Raw genomic sequence first — 25,147 nt, 5'->3', positions numbered from 1 at the left:
AAAGGGCAGTGTTAGTGTATTATTGTGTTCCATCGTGTGCAATTGCATTCTCTATCATACTTCATAATCTTACACCATTTAAATCTATTATATTAATTATCATCTCGAAGCCAATATTAAATACTGTTGCGTTGTCAATTAATACAAAACCATTCTCGTTATTCAATTAAAAGTAAAATAAACAACGACTAAAACAAAAACAAAACACGATAAACAGACTTAGCGTGATGAGTTATTGTTATTAAAGGCGTTTTTAATCTTTCCATTCTTAACCATTAATTTAATAGTTTGTAATTAATTAATTAATTAATTTGTAGTTATGAAGCTATAATAACTCATCAATAAATGCGAACAACCAACGTCCTTTCGAATTATCTACAACAACGTACTCACGCATATTAAACATTTACTAATACGTTATATACATTAATTTATTACTTTTTAAATTATCTACTGTTTCCTATTAATTCCTTTCTTTCTAATTCCACTCTCTAATTCTTTCACTGTTTTCCATTATGAACTGACTTTATCTGATGAGTCATTATAGTTCCAAACATATTTATCCTAAGCTATCGTATTTAAATTACTTAAGGTTGAAAATAAATTTCTTCTTAAAACTTTATATTTATATAGTTCTTCAATTATATTATGTAGTATTCTACGTAATACTCCTTCATTATATTACCACTCTTTATTATATTTTATTGAACTCTGGCTTCTTCTAATTCAATTCTAATTTTATTTCCTTTTAAAGTTTTATCATTTAAATTGAGATTCGTAATTGCATTTTCTATAGATACTCGACTTTACCAACTCCTCTTCATATTTTAATTCAATAATTCAATAATTTATTGCTTTATATTCTTTGATATTGTTCATCTATGACTCATCACGCCACGATTATCGAGCATTACACTTCTTGTTTCTCTCACATTTAACATTAGATCCTCCAATTATTCCATTTATTTTTGTTCAGCGAAGATATTACCATTTAATTATACCCAAACATATTGTAACTCACTCACTCGATCATAATCCACGTCGACTCCCTTGTAATATACACCCTTTTTTTTTATTAACGTGGAGGAAATCCGCACTGACACCAGGTCGCTTCTGGGGAAAAGCGGCGTGGTAGTGCCGGACTCCAGCCGACTAAAACCTCCACGATGACCGCCCCGGCTGCGATTGAAAGGGGCCCGGGAATTGGTGTGAGCGATACACCGCCCCCCCCCCGCCTAATACCGCCGCTTGATGGAGCCATGTATCATACACCCTGATATTCACTTAATACTATTCCACTCACACCAATTCTCCTATCACCTCATCCCACTTCACACCCCTTACAATTTATCGTAATAATTCATTGCACTTCCCTCCCCCTTTGTAATCCATTGTAACCCATTGCAATTTTGTTGAAATTCGCACAAGCATACTGTATTTTCGACCAGTCGTGGGGAGACGCTTTTGCTAGGAAATGCGTCAACGGAAGTCGTAAATTCCCGTTACGATTGTAATAATCGATGCCGCGAACAGATCGATCCCCTGATTTCCATTGAGATAATAGGGGTGGTTGAGGTTGTATAACGCTGCGATTAACAGGGTTATAAAGTATGTATTTCCAACAACTTTACACAAGATAATAACGCCGATGCGTAAGAGGTAAGTGAAGAATAAATGGATTGCTCTTAGATGAGAGAATCAGTGTAGAGACGATGATTGATCTAAAGACAGAGCTCGCGTCCTGGTAGATATGTTGTCGTCGACGAAGTCTTGAGATGTTGAGTATGTTAGAATGGAGAGTTAACTGAACTTCCGCTCTCATGTAATTACGGAGGAAAGCTCGGTTTGTAGGTATTTTTTGAACGAAGGAAGGGGATTCGTTCTTCACACTTTTCGTTATGAAAAGTGAGGGTAACGGTCCGCGATGCTGCTTGATTATAACCCACGTTAATGCATAAAGGTATGAGGAAGAAGCCTCCTACCAACGTGGCTCATGGGTGACCTTGTTCATGGGAAAAACCAGCTTTGTCGTTAGACAAACATTCGTTTTTCCCATTAGGTGACTACCCGCTCTCTCCGTAATTTTTAATAGCGTCTAATAAACCTGACGACTTGTCTAAGAACCAGCCATAAACCGAAACACTTATAGGATTAGAAAATCCTTCCGGATAAGCACATTAACTTGAAAACATGTGCTAACAGTTAAACTAAAAAGTTAAGGTTTATGGTGGGTCCTTAGGTTTATTGAGGACCGGAATGACGGTACGTGGACCATAGGCTGCCAGGCATTGTCGTGACCAGTTTCGACCATTTTGTTTATTGACGGTCGGACGAAATGCGTCGTCTCCAGGTTTTGCGTGGCGCGTATCCCAGGATGGGAAAGTCCCGGATGGAGCGAATTATATACGCTGTGCCGCAAGGGTTTCAATACAAGCGGTCGTACAATATCGCCTGATACGTCGTAATCAGGAAAACGTATCTTCCTTAATTGTAATGCGGATGTATCGGACTTGATGATGTTGCGCAGCTCGGTGTCGTTTTCTTGCGCTGCGGCGAGAGTTTTATGGTCCACAGATTTCCCTATCGCTTCGATGCGAGATAGAGCGTCGGCTACATTATTGTCCAAACCTTTAATGTATCAGATGTCGGTCGTGAACTGTCCAATGTAGTCAAGATGGCGAAATTGTCGCGGTGAACATTTGTGTAGATATTGATTGAACGCGCACATGAGGGGTTTCTAAAACGTTTAACTGCGGTGTACAGAGCAAGAAGTTTGCGGTCATATGCTCTATATTTTTTCGCTGCGCGGAGGTCAAGGATTTTGTAACAAATCTTAACGACTGCCATTTGTCGTTTACGCGTTGTTGTAGTACTGCTCCTATGGCGTAATTGGATGCGTCTACCGCGAGGCTGACGGGCCCGCCTGGTATCGGATGCGCTAGTGTTACACGCTCAGTAATGTCACATGTTGAGAAGCAGTAATAGGGTGGACAAAACATACAGCATGCCACAGCTATCGATACAATAACCAGATAGTAACGGAATAGCCGTCTCTGATATACACTCGGGGATAATACCTACAGGGGGACTAAAACCTCAGCATAAAAACCTTTCCAAATTAGCGCTCGATATCTTTTTTATTATAGCACTCTGAACCCTCACTATTTTGGATTCGTACAATAAATTTTACTACTGTTAGGTAGATGATACATTTACACTGTACATGTGAATGTGTGTGTAAGCGTCAGAGGGCGTCCAGGTATCAGTTGAGACAAAGACGATTCGAAGCTGTTAGAAGAATCTGGTGGGGTCGGTTGACAACAAGCGTGCGTACAAGAGGGTTATCGAGATGAAAGAACACCGGAGCCTTTGGAATTTTGGATAATCTCGCAACATTGTAACCTAGAGTCTACTATAGCTGGAATTAAACAATTGTAGTTATTCAATCCGATTGTAATTGTTATGATAGTGAGCTTGTGCTCGAGGCGACAGCTAGTCGCCGAACGTAGCCGCGGTCACGGGATGAACGCTTTGTCTAATAAAAGCATGGAGTAATTGTATAGCTCTCTTTAAAAATGAAATAGTTGTAACACACGGCAATAAACATTCCAACGGTCTCTGTCCCGTAACTCGCCACACGCAGACCCTATTCTTCGAGTAAGATGACTGCCAGATGTCGATGCGTCTCCGCAGTACATGTTCAGCTAGCCTGAGGGCCCGTTATAAATCTTAAGATTTAGCTAACTAAAGTCCTTCAAACAGACAAACAGTCTTTGTCCCACCTACGGGAAAATAGGGGAGACCTATTTTTCAACGAGCGGCGTCTCCCACTAGCAACTTTCCCTCGAGGGCGGCTAGCATCTTTTTCTAACCACCGATAGGGAGATTGACCAATTAGCAGCAATGCCAATTTCCCTTACTTTCCGAACGAAGGCTTTTCTCGACGAATCCGATGATCTCGTGTCCTTAGACACACCCCATTATAGTTCTTCTTTGTGGCATCATCGGGACGGAAACTCACTCTCTCGCTTGCGATCTCATCGACGAGAAGGTTGACACCTTACGGTCAGTGAATATCACCAAAGAATCTGACATAGAGTACGTACACCTACCATCCCGTTGGCTGCGTATTTGTTAGTGAACCTAAGACCATTGTCACTAGTGTTGCAAGTGTGTGATCATCGTCAGTTTGCGTCAACTCTGTAACCTTTTTGTTTGTGTCAATAAAAGTCACTTCCGTGGTCTAAGAAGATGGATAGCTTCAGTGAAGAATCATTACCTACCCCAAGTCCTCACCGTGATAGCGACTCGAGCCCGGACTCGGATCGTGACTCGACATGTCAATAGGAAAGGATGTACTTACTCTTAATAGGTGTGTACCCCTACGAGGTAAGACTTGGGCGAAGTGCGGTGATGTGTGAAGAAGGTTTCGATTTTAGGAGGTAGAACAGGATATCCTGAGAAGTGGAGTTTTATATTAAATTATATTAAAGTTATATTAATTTTATAATAGTAATATTATTATTATGGCAATAAACATTGTGCAGGTACGATGAAGTTTAGCATTTTTTACCTATTTAACAGCAGATAGTTTATTGTAATTGACTATAGAGTTTATACGATTAATTGTTTACTAATATCGACTACAGAAGGAGGTTTTTAACTCTCCATATATCTATCAATGTTTATGTGTTTTATTAATTATTACTTGGTTGTAAGCATATATGAAGGAGGTACTTACTTGCTTTTACTAATGTACTTACTTGAGAGGTAAGTCTTGGCTTGCGTAGTGTTTAGGGAACGAGGTTTTTGATATCTAAAAATTGACTTTGAATTATTATTCATGAAGTGGATCTCGCTAGGATATCTATGCTCATTTTAATAATGGACCATTGTTACTTGATTTGTAGAGAGAGTTAGTTTATATTTAGTGTTTATATGTCGGAGAACAGTCAGGAACAGGGTTGTGGGCGTTTGATAGACCTCCCTTGGAGTTGGCCATCGTTGTGTGATAACGAAGATACGGCCTGATGCTAAGAGTATGGACATTACCGATTCGACAATCAACAGCGGTGGTTGGGCACTTGTGATGTTAGTGACGTTGGTCTTAGGTTCGATGACGAATCCACGGTCAACGGGATGAAAGATATACTTGCTCTAACTCAAACTCACTGATCGTCAGGCGCTGCTCCCTTCGTCGGTGGGATCTCAGGAAAGAATGAATTTTCGTTCCAATGATGCCACAGAGGAAAACTATGATGGGGTGTGTCTAAGGACACGAGACCATCGGATTTGTCGAGGATAGCCCTCGTTCCGAAAGTAAGGGAAATTGACGTCGCTGTCAATTGGTCAGTTTGGGACAAAGACTGTCTGTCCGTTTGGAAAATCTTAATTGCCGGAAAAACCCAGGTTTTGTAGCGGGTCCTCGGGCTAACTGGATTTGTGCTGTGTACGTGCCTCAACATCAGGTATTCATTGTCCGAAGGAACCGTTGGAATGTTTTACTGTCACGTACCTCTATTGGTATTTCTTTTAATGAGGGTCATACTATAACTCCACACCTTTGTTAGGCGAAGCGCCCGTCCCGTTGACCGCGGCTACGTTCGGCGACTGGTGGTCGCCTTGAGCCCAAGTTTATTATCACAAATCGCAAACAAGTACAATTGGGCAGGATGACAGCAGATTGTTTAATTACGACTGTAAACTTTAATTACAATTTTACGGATTTTCCCGAAGTTCCAGAGGGAAGGCTCCGGTGTCCTTTCATCTCCGACATATATGTTTGATTCTACTTACTATATAATGACAATAAATTTATATTTTATGTATTTATGTATATGAGGTACTTACTTTGAGTGATAGTGATAAATTGATGATGGCATGTGTCTAGCGAAGGAGGTTTTGATGCCTGTAAGCAGGCCTCGAGTTAGTTTTGTTAAGAGGATTATTATATTCTCTTGTTTGATTTTGACTAAGTGATTGTTATGTTACGCTTTATGCTTTATATTTATTTTGTCTATTCAAATAGATGTACTAGGAATGATGTACTTACTTCTAATAGGTGCGTGCTCCTACGAGGCAGAGAATTGGGTGATGAATGTGTTGAGGAGCAAAAAAGGAGCTGATCTTAGAAAGTAGAATGAAGAATTATCCTGCGAAGAGGAGTTTATTTTAATTATATTATTATATTAATTGACATTGAGTAGATATTATGGAGTGTAGAGTATTTTTACTTATTTATTAGGATACTGTTATTATAATCGACTTTTGATTTTAGAGTTGTACGATTAAATTGTGTTATTAATAATTGACTAGAGAATAAGGCTTTAACTTTCCATATATCTATCAATGTTTGTGTGTATTATTAATTATTACTTCGTTGTAAGCATGTATGCAGTATGTACTTAGTTGCTTTACGTACTTATTCTTACTTGAGAGGTAAGCCTTGGCTGGTGTAGTGCTAGGTGAGCGAGATTTTTCGATATCTGAAAGTAGATTTGAATGATCATTTAGTAAGTGGACCTCATTATCATATAATATCTATTTTATTTATTAATGTACTATTAATATGGTACTACGAGATTTATTATATATTAGGCTATTTTACTATAATAGGTGACTATGTATTAGGTATAGTTATTATGTTTTAATAATTGACTAGTGATATAAAAGTATGGAGTTTGGTTTTTGTCTATAGTATTATAAGGGATGTACTTACTTTAAGAGGTTGTGATATTAAGTGGGTTGCTTACTTACTGATTTAATTTATTTAATGGTTAACTATTGATATATAAGGAGGTACTTACTTCAAGAGATAGGGTTAATTCGAGGATGGTCTAACGTCATGCGAAGGAGGTCCTGATGCCGGTAGTGATAAATTAGTTTGCGATCGTTAGTGCTTTTAGCGGTGATTGATATGTTTATTAAGTGGTGAATTGCTGGTGGACGTGAGCGCACCAAGCCCGAACCTCACCGAGGGGCGCGGCGGGCCTAGCGCGCTTCGCCAACGCCACACGGAGTTCCCAGGCGATCACCCATCCAAGTACTCTCCGTGTCCGGCGCTGCTTAACTTTCGTGATCTGACGGGAACGAGTGCACTCAGCGCGGCCAGGGCGTTGGCATTTCTATTTTTTACTTAACGTATTTGTAAGTAGTTGTAGCATGACTGTAATTTGTTGTGTTTGTTGTCTGAGTACTGCATTTTGCTCACATATTTTTGTTGACTGCAGCGTCGTTATTGTTGTTGTTTTGATTTTGGTTGTTTAAGGGTGGTGTTTAGTTAGTTACTTGTGCATAACTTCGGCTACCAAAGGTGTTGATGGGGTAGAACTGATGCCGATGGAATTTGACGAAATCGTTATTGTGTTTAAATGTTACATTCGTCCATTAATTGTCGTAGAATATCGAGACTACGTGATAAGTAACACACATTTTGAGTCGATCCGTTAATTTTCCCACGATCAATCTATCAAGTTACGAGACGAGAAATTTTTAATTTATAATAAAAATGTATGAGATTACGCTTTTTCGATGTACGCTTTTTCGAAGATCTGTAGCGCAAAGAACAATTCTCTCTCCAACGGTTTCTTTGATACATATTATAGCATCGCCGGAACACTGTTTACGAAAGGCCGACGAAACACATACAGTGTCGCGATAAAGCGTAGGTGCCGACGGGCCGAAAGTGTCGGGAAACTTCAATAGGCCTAATGGCCCACCGATATCCCTTTGGTCCTTCCGTAAAATAATCGGAAGAAGGCGTATATAACCAAAATAGCAGACGGTTACGAACACGTGCGTAGCGGGGATATTGAAAGATGACAAAGGGAAGAAAATTATTACTGGACGTCTAGGTTACATCATCGAGAACACAAAAAGGAAACAAATATGTCCTGACCATACAGGATCTATTGACCAAGTGCTCCCTTAAAATTCCTACTGTAGCGGTTCATGGCCATAAAGAAAGTTCCAGGGCTCAAGCGCACGTGCTGGCCTGTGAAATGTGACGTCCGAGGTCAGGACGTCGTCAAAGAATAGACCCTATGATTTACAATAAAGCGCAAGTGCTTTCGATAAAGGAAACTGATTCCCTACCCCAGAAGAAAACATTCTGTTTCAGGCACCTCGGTATCCTATATGAATGGCAACGAGGAAAGGCTAGAGAGACGCAGAGAGATACAACTGATCAGTGAAGTCGAGTAAACGGTGAGTATGCGAAGAACAATACCAGTACGGCCCAGGTAACGCGTGCTGGTAAAACTATCAGGTCTTCCACGTATAATTAATAAACTCATTGTTAAATCAATCCGCGGAGTATTTCTTTGGCACCGTACACGTCCTACCACCTCACTGATAAAATCGAAAATAAAATCTAAGGAATATTACAACAGACGGATCAATAAACAAAATTTCAAAATGGTAGATTTGTTACATTTAATGAAAGAACTTAGTAGAGGGAAATCTCAAACGGATATACAGAACCTCATAAAGTTCCCAATATTTTCAAGTACCATAATATTGAAATCGAAGTAAAAGGAATGCCATGGTCAATACATATAAATAAATTAAAATTAACGCGCTCGCAATAGATAGTGACGAGCATTCAAACAGGCGGACCAAACACAACAAACAAAAGCAACACGTTAATAATGAAAACTTTTCCTATTATATACAGTATGGGCATCTTTTTTTATGAACAAGAACAAGGAGAGGAACTCTACAGTCCTTGGGATGGAGAACTTCCAGCCTATCACCCGGAGGTGTATGGATAATTACTCACTTACTGTTACCAATTACTCCAACACGCTTATTAAAATATCTTCGACCGTATCATTTGTCAAAACTGTTATTACAATGTAGATGAAATGCCAAAAGCAAAAAGGAATCGTAGACGTAGAGGCTATAATCCAGAATGATCGAGCTCTGTATACGACTGTTAAACCCGATATTTTGTTATCGAACTCACGATAAGAATAAATATAATGACCGAGCCCTTCTCGCTGGGGCATTCGATTGTTGCATATTCACTACCGTAATCTCCAGGTCGCATTGACAAATTTTGAACAGATGTTACGATAATAAAATGAGCCGTGACACTTTAACAATTTATGATTTTACAATCCGCGGGAAAATAACATACTCAATATTCTGATTTGTGACTCAACAAAAATAAAGAAACACATTTATACGTCCTCTGTACTACATATCTCGTTGAACATGTGGAAAATCGCTAGTAGCACATAGATTATGAAGATACATTTTGCTTGTTATGATATAGTAATCCTACTTTTTCAGCACTGTATCATATTTGGATTTAGGCTTGAAGAACGCTTCTACTTTACTAGTGTTGCTGTTTTTAAGATCTGTTTCTCGTAGTAGGTCTATAGAATTGTACTATATATTCAATATTACTTCATGAATATATTATGAAAATTATGTAAGAAAATTTAAATAAAAGGCAAATTTGAGGTAACAAACTGATAGAGCATGTTATATAAAATATGTTGTAAAACGAATAAACTCACTTCACTTCACTTTTCGTTCACTTTTTATAACACTTCGTGCTTTGCTTTTTTGTAAAATGTTTCGACGTATTCATTTTTTTATTATTTTTATGCAAAATTATGTTATTCTGCCAGAACTTTGTAATTTAATTCTCTCAAGTTAACTTACTGTTTGAAACTGACTCCCTTCTGTGAAAACATTTTTTGACTAAATTTACCCAGATATTTTCTGTATCCAATACTCAGATCCGATGAATATTCGGAGCAGTTCAAGGCTTGAATTTCGAAAGAGGTCCCGGTGCACCTCTATTAAGCGTCAAGTAGGCCAAGGTGAAGAAATTTACCTTTATATATGATAATAGAGTTTATTATGCAGATCTAACAGAGTAACGGTACAAAATGTTACAGAATGATTCAAAGTATTACAAGAGACTGCGTCAAAATATTTTAACAGATTGATTCGAGCGCTTATTTTGGGGGGTTTTTATATCGTGCTTTCTATACTGTGTGACACTATCGTGGGGTTTTAGTCGGTAAGTCCGACACTACCCCGACAGTGTCCATGAGGATCTCCCCACGAAAAAAAAGTTCAAGGCTTGAATATTTTTAGAAAAATAATAATTTCACTGATCTTAGTATTAATTTCAGTGATTTCAGTAAAAATAAATGTAATTTTCAGTATTACTAACAATTTGTTTTATCCTCTTCCTACCACATTTTGAAATACAAATTTTTAAACCTAAAGTTCAATCTAACAATGAAGGTCATCATCGAGGTTGATACATGTTCCAGTTTCGAATATACATCAAAAGAAGTATTTCCTTTCTTAAGTTGAGGTCACAATAAGCATCTTCAATCAGCATTTTATTCTTTTGTCTTAATGGTGAAAACAAGTGATCGAAGAGATAGTACGCATCAAAATATAATACAATATGCTCAAATATACTACACAACCTGCTACAATATACTGCAAGAGTAATTGAGACCGAACACGGAAGACCAGGAACGATAGCGTCATAAGCAGCTTGTTCCTTTTTGTTCTTTATTTGGAGTTTTAGATTTCTTCCCTTACAATAATTAGCTCTTTGTGATCTATCTGTTTCCTCTCCTTTTTCCATCTACTTAGGGACTCATTTTTTGGAACCCGCGGACACAGTACGTAATTGATCTTCATCGAGCAATCTTGTCAATACGCATCGTCATTTGCCACTCCCTCATTTGAAGAGATTTGATGATAGTATTCCTATTAAGGCATGTATATATTTCATGATATGGAGCAATATCATATGATGGTAATAAAAAGATACATCGAGTTCAGCAGATGTTCATATAGATCAAATTTTTGATATCCAAATTTACTATAGTGTTCCAGTGCGACATATGATCAAGTAATTTCACAAAACGACCTGAGTTACAAATTTGACAGGAGTCCCATTTCAGGAATAGGTTATTCAGAACAATAAACTCCATACATTTTAAGGCAGTTCATATGAGATGGTTGTTCCAATAGATTCAAATGCCAATAAGAACATTTTACAGGACTTTCAAATCCAAGTCGAAAATGCATTCATAAGCGATTGCAATTTTCATAGAGTGATGATTGATTTTAGTCTCCTGTGCAAGCACTAAATATGTTTTCACTTGAAACATTTTTGACTTCAGGTGTTCTCAGGTTTTTCTTTGCATATTATCTATAGACAGTCTTGAGTGCAGTAACGTTGGTTTGAAAATTTTGGGTGGATGAGAAACGTAATTGTTGACAATACATCTGTTCGGTTGGAATGTACTTGATAAGATATAATAAATTAATTGCTTTATTTGCAGTCAACATCGATCAAGTCACGCAAATTGCATTTTTCTGTACAAGAAAATGCAAATACGTCTGTAGTAAATGCCGCATATTTATCGAAAAGTAGGTTGTTCATAAGATTTTCAATTTTCAAATATTTTTGAGGTGTTCATTAGTTCTCTTCAAGAAGTTTTTGCATCTTACAACCTTTTCCATCGATTGCGACCTCACTGCGTATAGGTTTGTTTGTATTACATAAGCAAATGTTTCATTTGTTCGTTTATCCAAATTGAAACTTGATATTATGTTATATTATTGTTGCTATATTACATTGCACAATCCTTGTATTAAGAGAAACAAGTTAAAATTCTGGATATAGTTTCCTTACAGATAAAGCATGATTCTACATTCGAAGTATACAAATATATTCGTTTGTGAAATGAGGATCTCGTCTTCGTGATTAGAAAATTGATGTACTGCATCGCATATCTGACAAAAATAATTCGGTCCATTTCCTTAAGTAAAGTTGTTACAAAACTGTGTGCTATTCACGCGATTATGTGATTTGAGTGCACAAACGAAAGATTGGAATCGTTATAGTTTTCTTCTTTTTATATATGTATCTGTATATAATGCTGCGCGTTTTAAGCGAATCACGTTGTTCATCTTCTTCCCGTTACTGTGTCAAACTTCAAACCGCAAATTTTTTCTTTTATTTTTTACTAATAATTATTTACGAGTCTGCCAAATTATTCAAATTCCCCGCCACATAAATATATATCACAAGTTCAAACCGTTGCTGTGTCATTGTCCAATCTGCATGGAGTTTTCGACGATATGATGACCAATATCTATATCTTTTGATTTGTTATAGATATCTCCAACATATGTCGATATACGATAAATTACAATATAGAAGATAATATATTGTTGGCTAGGAACTTCCTGAATATTCTACAATTCCGTCCAACTAGACGGATTGCATTTCTTTACTGTTTTCTACATTGTATACTGTACAAATATCTTTATGAACTCTATACGTTTTTCTTTATGTTGAGATGTGAATGATATTTAAGGTCGTAGCGTTGCATGTTGCAAATGCTTATATCGCTGCAAAATACATTGTACGGTTTATCGCAAGACCTACTATTTTAGCGAATCCTTTTTTACCAATGAGACTGCTCTCTGCTCTTTCTTGTTTTATATTTTGTAGCACTTCTAAGCAATTACGTTGCTATCTTTCCATTTCTACTAACAAATTTTGTAACTTCTATGACGGTGTAATTGTTTACTGTAATAGCAGAATTCTGTCAATTTCATTATTATTTAAAAATTTTTCCTTGAAGGGACACTTACTTACTTGCAAAATTTAGTGAAAGAATGAAATTTTGTGTAGACTTGTACTCTATTAGTTTGCTTTCAAAATACCTCAACAGTAATTAATAAAAAATGTAATAGGATTCCTTTTATGACTTTAGATTTTCTTCAATAATTTTCATAATTAATTACAGCGATTTTCCATGTTTTGCGCAACACACATAACTTATAGAATATAAACTTGTAAAACTTATATAAATATTAAGCATGTCCTGTAATTGTAATGCCAGTTTAAAACATAACCAAGAAAAGTGTGTCGAAAAAAAAGAATGGGAAATGTAAATGAACAATGGAAGAAGGTAAGATATTTCTTGTAAATACAACACAACCTCTATACGTAATCTGTTGTTTCAATGATCGTGCTTTTACATATGCAAATCAGTTACGATTAATTGCAACCCGTTAGAATGAAATAATTACATAACCATACAGAATGATTTATGCAGAGACCCGCATCTAAAATCGTCCTGTGTGATGCAAAAAATATTTCTAATTGTTTACTCACAAAATATTGTAAATAAAAGTAAAAGGTAAAATGAAGACGTAAAACTTAAATACATGGCTTAAGTACTGCATGGACCATATTAATTAGCAATAAAATTAGAAAGATTTGCCGAATGGACATATTGTAAGGTACAAGTTAAATAAATAAATAAAAAAAATATATCTGTAGCGGCACATGAGTTACAGAACGATTCGAATCGAGGGTGACTCATGTTGTTGTTTTGCCTCGGAGTATCAAGACCGTTAGGTTTCAAGTAATGTAAGAACAAATAAACTCCGGACAAAACAATGTCGCCGCTACATACAACCGTCAAACGTAGACGAATTCGAATTTTCTGGTTCTCCCCCGACCAGTATAAATAAACGGACGCAATCACGAGCGAAGGAGTTCATCGAACAGAGTCGAAGAGCATTATTCGTGTAAACAATTATCGAAGTGATCTACAAAGTTTCTCCGAGTATTTATCGGGTATTCATTTCGTAATATATTTTTGTACCAGCCACTCACGATTCGTCTGTAATTTATTTATTTATTTGGAGATATATTTAACGGATTGCGACAGCAATATTTCGCTTTCGTTATTTCGCTCAACCAAATAAAGACTAATCCTCCACATTGGTGACTTCCACGTGATCTTGAGATAGCGAAATTAATATTGTGAGTTTGAGCGCGTTAAGGATGTCGAAACAATACGACTACGGTTACGATTTTGCAAACCATCCGCGTGCCACCGCTGAAGCAGCAGAAGATCGTATTTTGGTTCTCTCTATTTGAGAGACAGCTCGCGGTGGTGGGGGTCAAGGACGGGAGATCTAGTGGCGATCGAAAGGACGCAGGGCGGTCCCGGGCTGAGTCGGTATTGGCGATATTTGTTGACGTTACATTCCCCCGGTGTTAGAGTTAGGCTGGTCCTCCAGACTCTTATTTTCGGCGTAGTATTCCCTTTTGTATGCCCTTTTGGAATCTTACATGCCTTGCTTCGAAGATGATTGAATCGGTGTCTTGAGATAATTCTCGTAATGGTTGTATTTCAGGTGTGGAATATGTGTTTAAAGGTGCGCTAGGTGTCTCTATTAATCTATGGTAGGAGATTGGCGGGTAGTATAGAAAAGCCGAGGGTGGTGTCCGATGTAAGGATAGGGGAGAACGTCACCATTTCGGTGGTACCCAGGAGTAGGGGGGATGAGGAGAACGACCCCTTCAGGCCCAGTAGGAAGGCCCTGAGGAGCCCCCCGAGCGGTGCTAGGCCCGAGATAGGAGTAGTCGAAGATTCGGAGGGTTCCGCTGGGATGAGGGACGGCGACCTCGGTACGCCAGTGACGACGAGAGCACTGGCCTACGCCAAGCTGTTGGCGAGAAGGGTGGTGGATAAAAACTCTGGAGTGAAAAAGGCGAGTGCGACCATGCCTGGCGAAGCGGAGGACAGTGTCAGGGATGACACGATGACGAGCGACGCCGTCATATAGACGTCGTGATATCGAGGCCGGAGCTCACTCAAGCCCTCACTGGCGTTGTCCAGATGCTGGGCGTCCTTGTGAAAAAGTTCAGGGTAGATAAGAACAAAGGCGAGGATATCAGGGAGGTAGGGAATATGATGAAAGATATTCTATCGTCCCTGGAGCAGTGCGGAGAGCACAAGGATAGGAGGAGGAAGAGGAGGAGGGATCCTGTCGATGGAGCGGTCAGTAGGGTGGCCAGCGAGGGCGGATATCCCAAGAGGGAAGGGATATCGCTGGCCGAGGTGGCGAGGACAGAGGAGCGTAAGAGGCCACGAAAAGGCGACGTCTCTTATGCGGATGCCTGGGGGAGTACGTTCAGTAAGGCCAGGATGGAGGAGGAGTATAGTGACGACTCCGAGGTGTAGACGAAGTTCGAAAGGAGGAAAAGGGAGAGGAGAGCTCCCTTATAAAGGAGGCTCCGAAAGCGCGCCCGACGAATAGTCGAGAGGTGGCCCCGGAGGATAGGGCTGAACCGAGGGATGGAAGAAGGAGGGAGGCGCTCCTGGTAAAGGTGGAGGAAGGTTCGGAGTGGCTCCAGGCGTATAAGAAGATACTGGCTGCTAGGAGCACCCTGAAGGGAGCCACGGGGGTCCGAAGAACGAGGGCAGGGCACACCTTGATAGAGTTCGACAGGACGGTGTCGGTGCACGAGGCGGCGATGAGACTGAGAGCCGCGTTAAGCGACAGCACGGAGGTGGCCGCGCTCGTTGATAGGGCGACGTTGCAGATCAGAAACGTTGACCCCCTCACCAGCAAAGAGGAGCTGGTGGAAGAGATAAGAGCGCTATGGGGGATCAAGGACAGTGTGAGCGTGGAGGTGAAATCCCTGAAGATGGCACCATGGGGCACGCAGGTCGCGGTGGTGGTCCTCCCTGCTAACGGGGTGCCGAGCGAAGATAGGGATAGGAGGTTGAGGGGCTAACCATAGCCTCGGTTAGGTTGCTTACCGGCGCACGGCGCTGCTACAAGAGCCACATGCTGGGGCACGTGGCAGCGAAATGTACCGTGGTGTGCCCGGATAGGGAACTTTGTAGGAGGTGTGGGAGTACCGAACACGCCATGAAGGACTGCGATAGGGAACCTAGATGCGCGATGTGTTCGGGGCAGGAGAGGATCCGTGCGAAACACATCACCGGTTCACTGGCGTGCCCGATGGTGCGCCTAGGAGTTAGGAAGTTTAGACGGGGACTCAATTAGAGTCCTACAGATTAACTTAAATAGGTGCAGACTGGCGCAGGACCTGATGATGCAGTACGCGTGTGAAAGCAGGGTGGACATCGTGGTCATCTCTAAGCCCTACAGGCAATTGCCTTATTGGTTTAACGACGAGGGCGGGGATGCATCCGCATGGGTAACCCTGTTTAACGGTAGATACGCGATGAGCGAGACCCTGGTCCAAAAGGCTGGGATCGTAGGAATCAGGGTCGGCGACGCGTTCTGTGTCAGTGGGTACTGTTCCCCGAATACGACTAGGTGCATTTTCGATGCTTTTTTGGGGGGAACTGTTAGGGAAGTGATACATTTATACTGTACATGAGAGTGTGTGTGTAAGGGTTAGAGGGCGTCAAGGACTCAGTGGAGACAAAAGACTGTTGCCAGATGTTAGAAGAATCTAGGCTAGTCGGTTGGCAACCAGCGTGCGTGCAAGACGTTCTTAGAGAGGAATATAGATGTATAACTGTTGTATGGGAAATATAGTCAATAATTTGTATTCCCAAATCCTCGAATTTCCTTAACATGGTAGCAGAGCGTGGTTACTAGTTTTGCAAGATATTTAGTGCGTGGTTACGATCTTGCGAGTGAGTTTTCAGTAAAGAAAAAAAAAACTTTCAGAAAAAAATATACTTCGAGCACGTAGGAACGCTTGAGTAAGAAAAGAAAAAAAGAAGAATCAATTAAAATGGAGAGATCGGAAATCATGATACCTATATTCGATGGTGAGGATTATGGAATGTGGAAGCAAAGAATCACGATGTTTCTCAAATATAAGGAATGCGAGGTTGTTACAACTAGAATGAAGAACGAAAGAGACGATGAAGACTGGGACAAAAAGGATTTGAAGGCGATTAATATAATTTATAGTGCAATATCGAACAGACAATTGGAGTATGTTAGGGAAGGAAAAACGGCGTATGATATAATAAAAAGGTTCGATGAAATGTACTTGAAAGAGTCGACGGCACTGCAGATCGTATGCAGAAGGAGATTGGAAAACATAAGACTGGAGAACTACAGTGATTCAGCATCATTCTTTAACGATTTCGAAAAATTAATCAATGAATTAAAAAGTGCGGGCGCACAAGTAAGTGAGAGGGAAAAGCTGAATTACATGCTGAATACGTTACCCGAAGAATACAGCTACATAGCGGACATAATAGACGCATTGAAAGAAGAGGATCAAACGGTAGCGTATGTAAAAAATAAAATAGAGATAGCAGAGAAGAAAAATAAATCCAATCGAGGAGAAAGGCAAACCAACGCCTTTTCTGCAAAAAAGGAAGGATGCTTCAGATGTGGAAGATTAGGACACTTTGCGAGAGAGTGTCAAAATGGCGTCCAAGCGGGAAGCAGTAACGGCTATTGGCATGGGCCAACACGTGGTCGAAACAGAGGAAGAGGGAACAAAGGCAATACGAGCAGAGGACGTGGAAACTTTCATCGTCAATCAACAACCGGCACGGGCGAGCATGGAAACTCAAGAGCAGGCATATGGATAGCAACGGCGCACGCAGCAAACAGCAGTGAGACGAATGAAATAAGTAAGAACGAAATAGTGTGGCTATTAGATAGCGGTTGTACCGATCACATAATTAATAATATAAATTATTTCGATAAATCTATCGACCTAAAAGAACCGGTAAATATATATTTAGGCGATAATAGACCGATAAAAGCGACAAAAGTTGGGAATGTTATAAGTTACTTTGAAGCATTCGGAAAACAAAATGAAATAAATATGAGGAAAGTATTTTACGCGAAAGAAATGTCCGCAAATTTGATTAGTTTAGGTAAACTAACAGACAATAAGAATACGGTTATTTCCAAAGGAAATATTGCGAAAGTAATAGATGAGGATAATAAACTTACAGCTGTAGCGTTCAAAGAAAATGGGACATATAGAATAAAAAGTATATTGAAAGGGAAGAAGCACTTAGCAAACAGCGCCGAACGTAGTGGTATGAGTAAAAAGGAAAGATGGCATAGGATGCTAGGACACGTAAATTTTAAATATTTAGAGATTTTGGGTAAAGAGCAGCTAGTGACTGGCATACCGAATGAATTTGAAAAGGAACTTTTGAAATGTAGGGTGTGTATAGAAAGCAAAATGCATAACTTACCTTTCAAAAATAATCGAACTAAGGCTAGGGAAATAATGGAAATTATTCATACGGACGTATGTGGTCCTTTTAAGACCACCGGATTCAATGGAGAAAAATATTTCATTTCATTTATCGATGATTATAGTAAAATAGCTAGGATCTATTGTATAAAATCAAAAGATGAGGTCTTTGATTCTTTCGTACAGTTCGTAAATGAAGCCGAAAATTTAACGGGCAAGAGGTTAAAAATATTAAGATGCGATAATGGTAAAGAATATTTAAATAATCGAATTTATAAATTTGCTAGGGATAAAGGTATAAGAATAAATAATTGCCCAACATACGTACATGAATTAAACGGGACAGCGGAGAGGTATAATAGAACAGTGATGGACATGGCGCGTTGCTTGTTAGCGGAAGCGAAAGTACATAAAAGGTACTGGCCGGAAATAGTTCGTACAGCGGCATACTTGAAAAATCGAATATTAGCGAATACTATAGAAAGAAAGACACCTTTTGAAATATTCATCGGGAGAAAACCAAGTGTTAAAAATCTACATCTATATGGAAGTAAAGTTTTTGTAAGAAGGCCAGAACAAAAAAGAGTTTCCAAATGGGACAAGAAGGCAGATATGGGAATTCTATTAGGATATAGTGAAGTAGGATACAGAGTCTTATTAGGTGGGAAAATAACAATAGCTAGACATGTAGAGGTCATAGAGACAGACACTAAATGTATCGGTTTTGAGGAAAATTCATCAGAGGCAGATAGAAATGATAGCGAAGATAACTATTCATTGATTGGTATGGATAAGGAAGAGTTAGAAGGTAGGAAAGATGAAAATAATAGTAGTATTGAAAGCTCAAACACTCCTAGGAGATCTACACGTATTAAGAAAACTCCAGTAAGGTATCCAGAAAAGGAAAATATTTGCGAGATTCATGCAAATTATTGTAAAGTAGATATCCCTCGTACATTTGAGGTGGCGATTGGTTGCGAAAATAATGAAGTTTGGAAACAGGCTATGGATAAGGAAATAGAATGTCTCTATAAGAATAAAACTTGGAAATTGGTAGAAAGGGTAAAAGGCAAAGAAGTATTAGATGTAAAATGGGTTTACACGAAAAAATCAGAGGATAGGTATAAGGCTAGATTAGTGGTAAGGGGATTTCAACAAAGAAACGTAGCCGATGACATATATTCTCCAGTGGCGAGTAATCAGACCTTTAAGATATTGCTATCATATTGTTGTCAAAATGGATTAATAATTGAGCAAATGGATGTAGAAACTGCCTTTTTAAATGGTGAAGTAAGCTCGGAGGTATATGTAAATCAACCAAAGGGATATGCGGACGGAACGAATAGAGTTTGTAAATTATCGAAAGCGCTTTATGGGTTAAAAGAAAGTTCGAGGGACTGGTATGAGTGTTTTGATAAGTATGTGACGAGATTAGGTTTTAAAAAGAACAATATAGAGCTGTGCCTATATACTTATGGAGAGGGAGAAAATGTTGTTTATTTGTTAATATACGTAGACGATTTGTTGATTTGTAGTAAAAACAAAGGGAAGATACAAAGTGTAAAAAAAAAATTATTAACTGATAAATTTGAAATGAAAGATTTAGGTGAAGTAAAAGAATATCTTGGAATAAATATAGAGTATGATTATTTAAAAAATGAAATGAGATTAAGCCAAAAGAAGTACATAGAATCATTAGCAAACAAATATAAATTACATAATAGCAAATTGTACTGTACACCTATGGAGACCAACTTAAAAATTGAAAAAGCTGAGATAAATAGAGAGGACATTGGATACAAGAATTTAATTGGCGCATTGCTGTATATTGGTGTAAATACCAGACCCGATATAAGTTATATGTAGTTATATAAGTTATATATAGTGTGAATTATCTGAGTAGATTTCAAGATTGTTGTAACGAGACACATTTTAAATATGCCTTGCGAATATTGAAATATTTGTACCGGACTAGAGATTTAGGGCTACATTATAAAAGAAATGAAAAGTGCGAAACGATAGATTGTTATGTGGACGCTGATTGGGCAGGAGATCATATAGATAGGAAATCGACTTCTGGGTATGTAAGTAGATTGTATGGAAATGTAATTGGATGGAAGTCTAAAAAACAAAGGTGTGTGACAAAAGCCTCGACGTATGCAGAGTATGTAGCTCTATCGGAAGCTGTGAGCGAAGTAATGACTATCAGAGAACTAATGAAAATCTTCGATGTAAATGTAGACGATAACCCTGTAAAAATCTATGAGGATAACTCTGGAGTAATGAGTATAGCAAAATACGGAACTTTTACAAAAAATTCTAAACACATCGAAGTTCATTACCACTACGTTCACGAGTACGTAAAGGAAAATAAGATAAACATAATAAAAGTAAGTACAGAAGAAAACACTGCGGATATTTTTACGAAGGCACTGTGTAGAGAGAAATTTGAAAGGTTTAGGTCATGGATGAATATAAAATAAGAGAAATGTAAAGAAAGCGATAAATGTTAAATATTTTGTTAATTCGACAAGTATGTAAATAAAATTAAGTGTACAGTATAAATGTAAGGAGGCGTGTTAGGGAAGTGATACATTTACACTGTACATGAGAGTGGGTGTGTAAGGGTTAGAGGGCGTCAAGGACTCAGTGGAGACAAAAGACTGTTGCCAGATGTTAGAAGAATCTAGGCTAGTCGGTTGGCAACCAGCGTGCGTGCAAGACGTTCTTAGAGAGGAATATAGATGTATAACTGTTGTATGGGAAATATAGTCCATAATTTGTATTCCCAAATCCTCGAATTTCCTTAACAGGAACTAGACGGGGTTCTGAAGGAGGGGAGGAGAAGCGCACCGGCGCTAATGGTTGCCGGCGACTTTAATGCCAAGTCTAGAGTGTGGGTTGGCATTAGGACCGAACGGAGGGGGCATGCCTGTTAAACGTGATCACAAAGCGCGGGTTGGTACCGATTAGGACGACGGGGAACTATTCCTTCCTGAGGAATGGAAGGACTAGCTTCCCGGATGTGTTGTGTATCGATCGACGTATGAGGCTGAGTTGGAGGAGGAGTGCCGTCTTGGATTGGTACTCAGCCTCTGACCATTTTTATATACTACACGTATTTACGAGCAGCGTTAGGAGGGCGGTTGGCGGGGCGTTCGTGTACTCGACGAAGCAGATCGATGCGGATAGCTTTGTGAGCAAATTCGACGCTGTCTACGCGGAGCACGTTTTAAAAAGCGACGAGTCGGCATGCGGCGAAAGGCTACAGAATACCTTGGAGCGTAAGTGTGCCGAGACATTGAGGAAGAAGTTCCCGTCGCGGGCGAAAAGACGAGCCAATTACTGGTGGAACAGCGAGCCAGCCACGTTAAGGAGCGCAATGTGCAGGAGCAGGAGAAGAGCACAACGAGCGGTGGCGGCTCGCAGGGGTTCTGTGCCACTTTAGACCAGGATCCGTGGGGCAGGCCGTATCGAGTGGTGAGGAGCAGATCGGTGCGGTCGGCACCATTCGAGCCCCTAGGAGGTGACAAGGTGGCGAGTATCCTGGACAACCTCTTCGTTACCGGGCAGCAACCGCGACCGGGTAGGCAAGGAATCGGACTGGCCCCACCTGCGGTACTCGACGGAGCCGATGATCTGCGGATAGACGAGGAAGGTTTAAAGATGGCTGTCGGGAAATGCGATCCTAGGAAGGCTGCAGGGGTGGATGGGATCCCCGGTACTTTAGTCAGACTGTTGGCGGAACGAAGACCGAGGGTGTTCCTAGCTGTGCTCAATGGAGTTAACAACTGCAGTAGCATACCGGCAGTATGGAAGGTGGCTAGGGTGGTGCTGATACCCAAGCCCAACAGAGACCCGACACTGTCGTCAGCTTACAGGCCGATCAGTATACTGCCGGCATTGAGCAAGGTCTGGGAGCACACACTGAAGATACTCATCGAGAGGAGCATCGGGCGAGATCCCTTCCACAAGCACCAGATTGGCTTCAGGAGGAGGAGGGGAACCCTCGAAGCCCTGAACAGGACGGTCGCGGTTGCAGAGGACTGCAGAAGAAAGGGCCTGGTATGCGTTCTGGTCGTCCTTGACGTGAAGAACGCGTTCAATACGCTGAGGCTGCAGAATATTCTGGAGGAAGCGCGAAGGAGGCGGTTGCCAGGACGACTTCAGGGGTTGATCGGAGATTACCTGGCCGATAGGAGGATCATAGCGCACTGCCGGGGCGGCACCGTAAGGAGGAAGGTCGGCGCGGGGGTGTACGACGGAATTTTGGAGACGCTGGACCGGGAGAAGGACATCGAAGCCGTGGCGTTTGCCGACGACCTGGCGGTACTCCTTAAGGCCAGGGAGTTCCTTGGCATCCAGGACAGGATAAGGGCGGTCATCAGTACGGCCACTAGTTGGTGCAGCGACGTGGGACTTCATCTGGCAAGAGAGAAGACGGAGGTTATCCTCCTAACCAGGAAGAGGATACCGACGAGTTTTAACTATGACGTGGGGGACGGGGGGGAGATCTCCACTAGCAAGACAGTGAAGTACTTGGGAGTTTGGTTGGATATTGCTAGGGGGTTCTCCCCCCACCTCGAATCGGCCTGTGACAAGGCGGAACGGTTCTTGGGTGCCATACGAGGCCTGCTCCCCAACGTGAATGGGCCTAGGGACGCGGTCCGAAGGCTCTATTATGGGGTATGGGAGTCGGTGGTCCTGTATGGTGCACCTATATGGGCCTCATCCCTGGACAAGGTGAAGAACAGGAATATCATCAAGAGGGCACAGAGGGCGGCGATGATCCGTACGTCTACCGCCTACCGTACAGTGTCGCATGGAGCCTTGTGCGTGGTGACGGGTAACATGTCCACACACATCAAGGCGTGGTTGTGGTGGAAGCAGTACGGCGTGAAGAGGAGGATCGTCGGGAATGCAGAGGGAACGGAGCTGGCATAGTACGAGGAGATGGAGAGGCTGAAGACCGAAGCCGAGGACAGATGGAGGAATCCCTACAGCTGGACTAAGAGATTGATAGAGGATCCGTTGATCTTCTACAGAACGAAGAGGGGCGTCAATTACCACGTCATGCAGATTCTCACTGGACACGGTATCTTCAATTGGTACCGTCACAGGATTGGGAAAGAGACGCACACGGGATTGCGGAGCCACCGTGGACGATGCCGAACATGTGCTGTTCTGGTGCCCTAGATGGACTGGGGAGCGCGCGGAGTTGGAGGCCGAGATAGGAGAAGAATGTAGGATAAAGAACCGGATCGTGGAGAAGCTGGCTGCCGAGGAGCGGCTATGGCTGAAATTTAGCAATATGTGTACTAAGGTCATGACGAACCGGCTTAACAAGGAGAGGGAGGTGGAGGCTCTGCGGAGAAGAGAAAGCAGGAGGAGAAAAGTATAGCGTAGAAGATTGCCGATGAAGATGGCTACGCGTAAGTAGAGGCCAACCCGAAGTAATGTCGAATGATTGTACCGGGTTGGTACCTCGAGTACCTCAATGCAGTGAATAGGAGGAGGAGTTTTTAGTGGGTATGGCGACGTCATCTGCCGAGACCCACATAACTCAGTGACGCGGATCCCTCGGTATGCGTAACAGCATTTTCCCCTCCTCACAAAAAAAAAGGTATCTCTATTGGTCTAGAGTCGGCTCGAGACGTGGAGGTGGACGGACGTGTTTTGGATCGTTCCCGCCAACGGCATATATTTTCGTATATTTTTAGTGCATAATGAGTCGTGTGTGATCGTATAATAATAATAAGATAAAGTGTATCGAGAGCTCTTAATAGTGTTATTGTGGGGGGTGTTCTACATATTTGATATAAGTATAATAAATAACAGATAACACGTTACGACAAAAAAGACAATAACATACTATCAAATACTGAAAACGAAGCAGTGGACTATTAGTGGACAATAAGAAGTCGTAGTTGCATTATAGTTGTGTGGCGGATGAAAAGGGAGTCGTGCGTTTCGTCCCGGGACTCCGGTGGACTCGTCAGTAAGGCTATGCCCGGTAGTCCCTGCCTTAGACGTAGATGGAGTCTCGCTAGGTGCGGTATTTGTATCAATCGCTCGTATATTCGACCGCTAGCGAGTTAGACAGACTCGTTGTCGTCGTAGCCCTCTAGTGTTGGCGGTTGGTACCAGCGGATCGCCCGGGAGGTGTTGCGCCGTGTTGATGCCTCGACCTGTCTGCGTCCATTTGATACCGATTCGCCACAGTTGTATTATAGTAATTAAATGGGGCATTTTAACCGTATATAATTACTAGTATTGTTAAAGGAAACGTAATGGTTAAGTTGAGGTTATAGCGGTTATATTGGCGGTACAAGCGGGGTATGTTATGATAAATATGAAGCGATTGAGAAGTTTTTCTGTGGCTACGATGCATAGATAATAAAGATATTTTATCATATAAATGTGCAGGTGGAAGGATTATTTATTCGATAAGCAATCCAGTTTAAGGATAAGATGTGCGAAAAGTTGGGATTTCAGAATTAGTTGGAATAGGAAGGCAGACACGGGATAGGTTATGTTCCTCGTAGCGTGTGTAAAATTAAGTAATATTATGATATAATGATAAATAGTTGCCGTGTTAAGGATGTAGTTGTTTATTATAGCTGAGCTCGAAGGTTCTAGTGGAGGAAATCCAATATCGGTACGTGCTTGGAGCGCGAGCGTTGACGGGTGATTACCTACAAATAAGAATCAGATGGGTAGTGTTATTTATTTAGGTAGTACATGTGCCTATATGCGTTTTGTTATCTTAAATTTTCAGTGTAAGCATAAGAATGATTGTACTATCCCTTAAGAGGTAGATAATGCCAACCGATGAGGATGTAGTGTAGCGAAGGAGGTTTCGAGACCTGTCAACAAGGATGGAATATGATTAATATGACAGGGGGTTTACAATAATTATTACAATAATTATATTAAATTGACATTGAGATGGATTCCTCTAGCCTAGACTGTGTAGCTATGTATATTTATAGCAAGTTACTTCTCTAGATTAAGTGACTTGTACTTATAAAGATGGCTACGTTAAGTGGTTTGTATTTTTATATTATAAGTAATTGAGTGGAACTCAACTGTTTCTGTGAAGCAGTGTGTATACTGCGAAGGAGGTGGCGATAC

The 25,147-nt window shown here is 40.7% G+C and overlaps 1 long non-coding RNA gene and 1 pseudogene across 1 annotated transcript; both read right to left on the bottom strand.

The window, feature by feature from the left end:
• Positions 1-4,439: 4,439 nt before the first annotated feature.
• Positions 4,440-6,458, bottom strand: LOC117214628. Its single transcript, XR_004488911.1, has 5 exons — positions 6,422-6,458; positions 6,053-6,152; positions 5,851-5,908; positions 4,764-4,816; positions 4,440-4,457 (listed from the first exon to the last, which is right to left on the bottom strand). It is a non-coding gene; the product is annotated as an uncharacterized LOC117214628 (long non-coding RNA).
• Positions 6,459-7,001: 543 nt separating this feature from the next.
• Positions 7,002-7,120, bottom strand: LOC117214630 (annotated as a pseudogene).
• Positions 7,121-25,147: the final 18,027 nt, after the last annotated feature.

Source organism: Bombus bifarius, unplaced genomic scaffold (genome assembly GCF_011952205.1).
Source record: "Bombus bifarius isolate JDL3187 unplaced genomic scaffold, Bbif_JDL3187 scf7180000009235_frag, whole genome shotgun sequence".
In the NCBI taxonomy this organism is placed as follows: Eukaryota; Metazoa; Arthropoda; class Insecta; order Hymenoptera; family Apidae; genus Bombus; species Bombus bifarius.
Note: the sequence above shows the minus strand (reverse complement) of the source record. Positions and strands in the feature narration are given on the sequence as shown.